Here is a 6,760-nt window from a genome sequence, read left to right as displayed (position 1 = left end):
TGACCTAACCACTGTCCTGTACAGCCGCAACATGACCTCCCAACTCCTGTACTCAGTACTCTGACCAATAAAGGAAAGCATACCAAACGCCTTCTTCACTATCCTATCTACCTGTGACTCCACTGTCAAGGAATTATGAATCTACATTCCAAGGTCTCTTTGGTCAGCAAGACTTCCCAGGACCTTACCATTAAATGTGTAAGTCCTGCCCTGATTTTCCAAAATGCAACATGTCACACTTATCTAACTTAAACTCTATCGGCCATCCCTCAGCCCATTGGTACACCTGATCAATATCCTGTTGTACTCTGAGGTAACCTTCTTCACTATCCATTACACCTCCAATTTTGGTGTCATCTGCAAACTTGCTAACTATACCTCCTATGTTAACATCCAAGTCATTTATAAAAACAATGAAAACTGGTGGATCTAGCATCGATCCTTGTGACACAACACTGGTCACAGGCCTCCAGTCTGAAAAGCATCCCTCCACCACCACCCTCTGTCTTCTACCTTTGAGCCAGTTCTGGAATTGGGAATAAATAAGACTTTGTTTTGCTGTGTGTTTCAAGATCCATCAAACTATCTGCTATATTTAGAAAGCTTGGATGGTTTCATTTTATTATTTCCCTTTTGAGTAATAAACATCTATTTGATTGTTAAAAGAAATATTTGACCTTGTGTAAGCCTATATTTCTGTGAATGACAACCACATAAAATAAATATGTGATCTATCAGCTAAATATTATTTTGGGATCACAGTCATCAGAACTATCATCAGTTCAGATCATAATGGACTGAGTAACTGTGGAAAACAGGGTAAACAGAAGTGTTACAGTTTTAATTTCAATGTTGACAGTACTTGTTGGTTCAGATAACTAATATGATGCAGCCTGCCATTTCATATGTGTTAATGGCTTTAAAATGTCCTGGAATTAGCAGAAAACAAATTGCTTTAAATTAAAAAAGAAATAATATAATTTCCTGTTTTGATTGAGATATTTATTTCTATTAATTATTATGAAGCTTACTTATTAGCTCAGTTATGTTTTGATTATTTGTGTATTGTTATCCTGCCTTGTCCCTTGCTTTGCTGAAATTATAATGTTTATGGGTTAAAATGATTGATATATTTCATTAACATGTTCCCATAAAATTATATTGCTAGTTTAATGAACATATTAATTCATCCACATTAAAATTACATAAAAAGTGGAAAGAAAATTTGTGTAAATATGACATAATATAATTTCAAGCCATTAGCCTTCATATGCTGATGGATAATTTGTGGCTTTAGAAGTGCAGGCAGCCAATAATGTGAAATTAACATTGTTAAATAACTGCTGCTGATTTCCCAACAGTTCTGTCTCTGTGCCTGATTATACTCTATTCCTGCTTGATTAGACTCTGCCTGTAACCTGAAGTAGGGATGAGAAGATGGCTCAGTGGTTAGCACTGCTGCTTCACAGTGCCATGGACCCATGTTTGATTCCAGCCTTGGGTGACTGTGTGGAGTTTGCACATTCTCCCCATGTCTGTGTAGGTTTCCGCTGGGTGCTCCGGTTTCATCCCATTGTCCAGAGATGGGCAGGTTAGGTGGATTAACCATGCTAAATTGCCAAGTGTGTCCAGGGATGAGCAGGCTCGATGATTTAGTTGTGGTATACGCAGGGTTATGGGGACAGGATGGGATGCTCTTCAGGGGGGTTGGTGTAGACTCAATGGGCTAAATGGCCTGCATTCTCATTGATGGGATTCTATGCATCTTATAATCTGTCAATCAAAAATTACAATGCATTATTAAAAACAATTTCTAAACACAAACCTGACAACTGAATTTTTTACGGGAAAATACATTAGTTTGTCCCAAAGCGTGTTAATTTTGAAATGTTATTTAAGTCAGCTTGACAAATAATTTGCTCACAACCCATTCCTGGGGACTGTTGCTGAACAGAGACCTTGGAGTACAGGTTCACAGTTCGTTGAAAATGGAGTCCCAGGTAGATAAGATAGTGAAGGTGTTTGGTATGCTTGCCTTTATTGGTCAGTGCATTGAGTTTAGGAGTTGGGAGCTCATGTTGTGGCTGTACAGGACATTGGTTAGGCCACTTTTGGAATACTGCATTCAATTGTGGCCTCCCTGCTTTGGGAAGGACGTTGCGAAACTTGAAAGGGTTCAGAAAAGGTTTACAAGGATGTTGCCAGGGTTGGAGGGTTTGAACTCTGTGGAGAGGCTGAACAGGCTGGGTCTATTTTCCCTGGAGCGTAGAGGCTGAGAGGGTGACTTTGTAGAGGTCTTTAAAATCATGAGGTGCATGGATATGGTAAATAGACAAAGTCTTCTACCAGGGGTAGGGGATTCCAAAACTAGGCGGCATAGGTTTAAAGTGAGAGATGAAAGATATAAAAGGGACTGAAGGGGCAACTTATTCACTTGGATAGTGGTGTGTGTATGGAATGAGCTGCCAGAGAAAGTGGTGGAGCCTGGTACAATTACAACACTAAAAGGTATCTAGATGGGTACATGAATAGGAAAGGTTTACAGGGATATGAGTCAAATGCTGGCAAATGGAACTAGATTAATTTAGGATATCTGGTCTGCATGGATGAGTTGGACCGAAGGGTCTCTTTCCGTGCTGTACAGCTCTTTGACTGTATGAAGTCTGTGAAGAGAGAAATAGTGTTGATACTTCATGTCTGATACACTCTTAGGCAGCACCGTTTGTATGTTTAGTCCCCTCTCCAGTTTAAAAAGGACCATTATCTGCCCCACTTTTCTGATTCATACTGGAATGCAGACGGTCAATCTTAGTCCATGAAAACCGACACTCACAGACCCGTCTAGATGCAGTGACATTAATAAATAACACATTCAACCTCCCCCCCACCCCCCTTAACACGTGAACCCTGACATTCTAGGGTCAAATGCGGGACGCGAGGGTGGATAAGTCAATGCAATGGTGAGTGAGCTGAGAAATAATTCCGTTCCGCCGGCGCGGCTGGTCAGAGAGTCCACAAGAAAAGGCGACTTGGGTGGAAGACGTTGAACATTCGGTCAGGAAAGGGAACACGGGGAGAGATGTGGGGGAGAGGGATGTGGAGGGCTGAAAGGTTGGGAGGTGGTGGGTGAAATGTGTACACATCAATGCAGTCTCTCCGGCTGCAGCAAGACTGGCTGCCCTCCTCCCCACACCCCCACAACCTCTCGATTCCAGTCTGTCCCGAAGCTTGATGCATATTAAACAGATGGTCTAGGTGACGTTCAGAGTTAGAGGTAATAATCAGCCTGATCAGATGACAAAACACTCGTCGTTTCATCTCTCGACTCCCGCCCCCAAAACAAAAGAAAAGCCGCGGAGAAAGTCTTATAGAGTCTTTTATTGTCTCTCACGTTTTGACGTGGATCGTGCTGGATGAAGTTGGCGCCCTTTGATTGAAACTGGAGACATGGGGTTGATTTGTGAGAGAAAAGCGGTCAGTCACAGCAAGGGTTCGTCAACACCTCCCGGGACCAGGGAAAGCAATTAAAAACCCGAACCGAGAGGATAGGAATCTGCATCACAAGTCCGGCTGAGGGGAGACAAGAGTCCCCAGGGTGGGACTCATCATAACAAGAGGAGACAAGGAAACTCACGACACAAGGTAAGGAGAGTGTATGTGTGTGTGTGTGCACTGAGCCAGTGATTTATGTGTGTGAGAGGGGAATAAACGCTGTGAGTTTCACAGCTTTTTAAAACAGACTTTTCCAGCACTCGGCATCTCCTTGCCCTTCAGAATCCCAACAGTGCGGAAACAGACCATTCGGCCCAACAAGTCCACACTAGCTCTCCGAAGAGCATCTCACCCAGACTCGCCCTTTCCCTGTAATTCCCATTTATAATCCACCTAACCCGCACATTTTTTGGATTGTGGGGAGGAATGCCACAGAATCCAATGTGCAAACTCCACACAGACAATCGCCCGAGGCTGGGATTGAACCCAGGTCCCGAGCACTGTGAGGCAGCAGTGCTGACCACTGAGCCACCGTGATGCCCTAAATGTTGAGGGGAGGAGGGTGTGAAAAGGGCAGCAAACTGGGGAATGAGTTGTAAACATTTGCTCAAACTCTTAATTCCCCTTTCCCACGTTTATAATGCCTTTCCATCCCATTATTCCATCCCCGAAGTTACTGCTGGTTAGGCTCCGCTTTGTCAAGCTGCGAGGTGCGTTGATCTATCCGCCTCGCTCATTCCCGCGAACTGCGGGGAGGGTGTTAACACTAATCCTAAAGCCATGTGTATCCGCGACCCCTCCGTCCGGGGAGACTCTGAGCCCAGCCGAGAGAGGCTTCCCATTTATTTCTTTTTCTGGTCAACTTGATCCCGCAACAAAGTTGTCTGGAAGAAATTGAGAAATGATTTATCCTGGAAGATCCAATTGACATGTTGCTGGAGCAGGGTGATCGCGAGTGGTCCTATGTATTTTCCATTCCGAGTGTAGCTGGCCGGTAGGAAACAGTCATTCTTACCTTCGTCTAGTCGGATCGTCATGGTTACACGTCCAGTAACCATGGCGAAAGATCTCAGGGTGAAGGTGGATGAGAATTGATAACAAAGCACTTCAGGGATACATGCATCCTGTCCCCAGTCTCTTCAATTCGACAGGAAAACTAGGGTTTGTTTATAGTTTATCGCCTGGAGTAATTACACAGTCTTATCAAAAATAATTGCTACTCTTTAAAACAAAATCCATCATCAGCGATTAAATTCACTACCTCTCTACCCCCGAAACTGCATAATAGCTAGGTCCTCTAAGGTAATGTTTTCATTGTCACTATAAGTCAAGGTCATGTGGTGGACCGAATGGCCGATTCCCGCTCCTGTTTCCTTCCAAATAAAGGCATGTATGACACATAAGGAGGCCATTCGGTCTTCTGTGCCAACTGAAAACAACCAATCCGACTTTCTAATTCGTTGATTAGTAGCCGTGTAGGTCACAGCACTTCAAGTTAGTTTTATTTATTTATCCACGGGATATGGCTGTTGCTCGCTTGGTCACTGTTCTTTATATCTCAGTAGACAGAACCTAGCTCATGATGCCAGTTAACCCTTTCAGGCACTGACTGCCTTATATAATAACTTCCCCAAGCTTTATTCTGGTTATTCATTTTTTGTATAACTATTTCAATAAATAACGCAGGTCTGGCTTTACCACACCTCCTCTGACTTTACAAATAGCTGATGACTTTGTTGGTCGAACGTCTGATGTATCCAGGTGCACTTCATTTCCTGAATGTCTCTGTTGAACAATTTGTTCCCCTTGACCAATATTTGGTTTGCTTGTTAGAGAACATATTTGTGTTTCTGAAAGAAGAAATCCTGTTTTTTAAAGCTTCATGAGGTAAACTCGTGTGTGATCTTTCCGTTCTTGTACTAATGCTTTCCGATAGCATTGTCGTTTCTTCAAATTCAGCCATGGACAGTTACTATGCTGTCTTGGTACTGCTTCTCGTAAAGGGCTGAATTGACTGTATCAAGAGTCTACTACTAATTCATGGTGTTGTGGTGCCAAGAGTATTAAATGATCAGATTTTGAAGATTATGCGCAATTGGAAAATAATTTTATACCCGTGAAATCAGTTGTGTCTTCTGATCTCTCAGTTGTGAAAATTACGGATGTAACTAATCGTGTGTTCCGCCACCTACAAACAGACCCCACCATCAAAGATATATTTGCATTTCAGAGAGACCATTTCCTCCATGACTCCCTTATCAGGTCCATGCTCCCTACCAACCCATCCTTCCCTCTTGGTATCTTTCCTTGCCACTGCAAGAAGTGCAAAACCTGCATCCACACCTCCCTCCTCACCTCCACCCAAGGCCCCAAAGGATCTTTCCACATCCAACAGAAATGTACCTGTACTTCCACACACATCATCTACTGTGTCCATTGCACCCGATGTGGTCGCCTCTATATTGGGGAGTCAGGACACCGACTTGTGAATCATTTCAGAGAACATCTCTGGGACACCCACTCTAACCAACCCCACTGCCCTGTGGCTGAACACTTTAACTCCCCCTCCCATTCTGCCAAGGACATGCAGGTCCTGGGCCTCCTCCATCTCCAAACCCTAACCAACCGATGCTTGGAGGAAGAACACCTCATCTTTCGCCTTGGGACCCTCCAACCACACAGGATCAATGTCGATTTCATGAGTTCCCCCACCTTATCCCAGTCTCAACCTTCCAACTTCCCTCTTGAATGGTCCTACCTGTCCATCTTCCTTCCCACCTATCTGCTCCACCCTCCTCTCTGACCAATCACTTTCACACCCCCCCCTTCATCTACCTATTGCATTCTCAGCTACCTTCCCCCAAGCCCCTCCCCCTCCCATTTATCTGTCAGCCCACAAGCCTCATTCCTGATGAAGGGCTTATGCCCAAAACGTCGATTCTCCTGCTCCTCGGATGTTGCCTGACTGGCAGTGCTTTTCCAGCACCACTCTCTTCGACTCTAATTGTGAGTGCTGCATATTTTCTCAGGGGTTCAGTGAACATTTTTTTCAGACCTATGACATTGTCCTTTGTTGAACAAAACTGTGTTGGTCGTTGGTATTTGTCTTCAGTGCTGGTTCATATTCTTCAGTATACTGCAGTATTTTAAGAACAAAAGTATGCTGTTTTGCTAAGTAGTGAGAAATGTTGGTTTCTGTTGACCTACACCTGTCCAACATAGTATTGGTCTCTGTGTTAAACTATGCAGAGTAATCTCTTGATTTTAA

At 43.7% G+C, this 6,760-nt stretch overlaps 1 protein-coding gene across 2 annotated transcripts in view; it reads left to right on the top strand.

Annotated features, from left to right (window-relative positions):
- Window positions 1-3,074: 3,074 nt before the first annotated feature.
- Window positions 3,075-6,760, top strand: part of cnga3a (cyclic nucleotide gated channel subunit alpha 3a) — a 57,204-nt gene continuing 53,518 nt past the window's right edge. The window contains exon 1 of one of the 2 annotated variants that reach the window (XM_072577004.1): window positions 3,075-3,642. The gene's annotated coding sequence lies outside the window, so the exon portion shown is untranslated. The remainder of the gene's footprint in view (window positions 3,643-6,760) is intronic. The other variant, XM_072577005.1, reaches the window with a different exon arrangement.

Source organism: Chiloscyllium punctatum, chromosome 9, assembly GCF_047496795.1.
Source record: "Chiloscyllium punctatum isolate Juve2018m chromosome 9, sChiPun1.3, whole genome shotgun sequence".
Classification (NCBI taxonomy): domain Eukaryota; kingdom Metazoa; phylum Chordata; class Chondrichthyes; order Orectolobiformes; family Hemiscylliidae; genus Chiloscyllium; species Chiloscyllium punctatum.
Note: the sequence above shows the minus strand (reverse complement) of the source record. Positions and strands in the feature narration are given on the sequence as shown.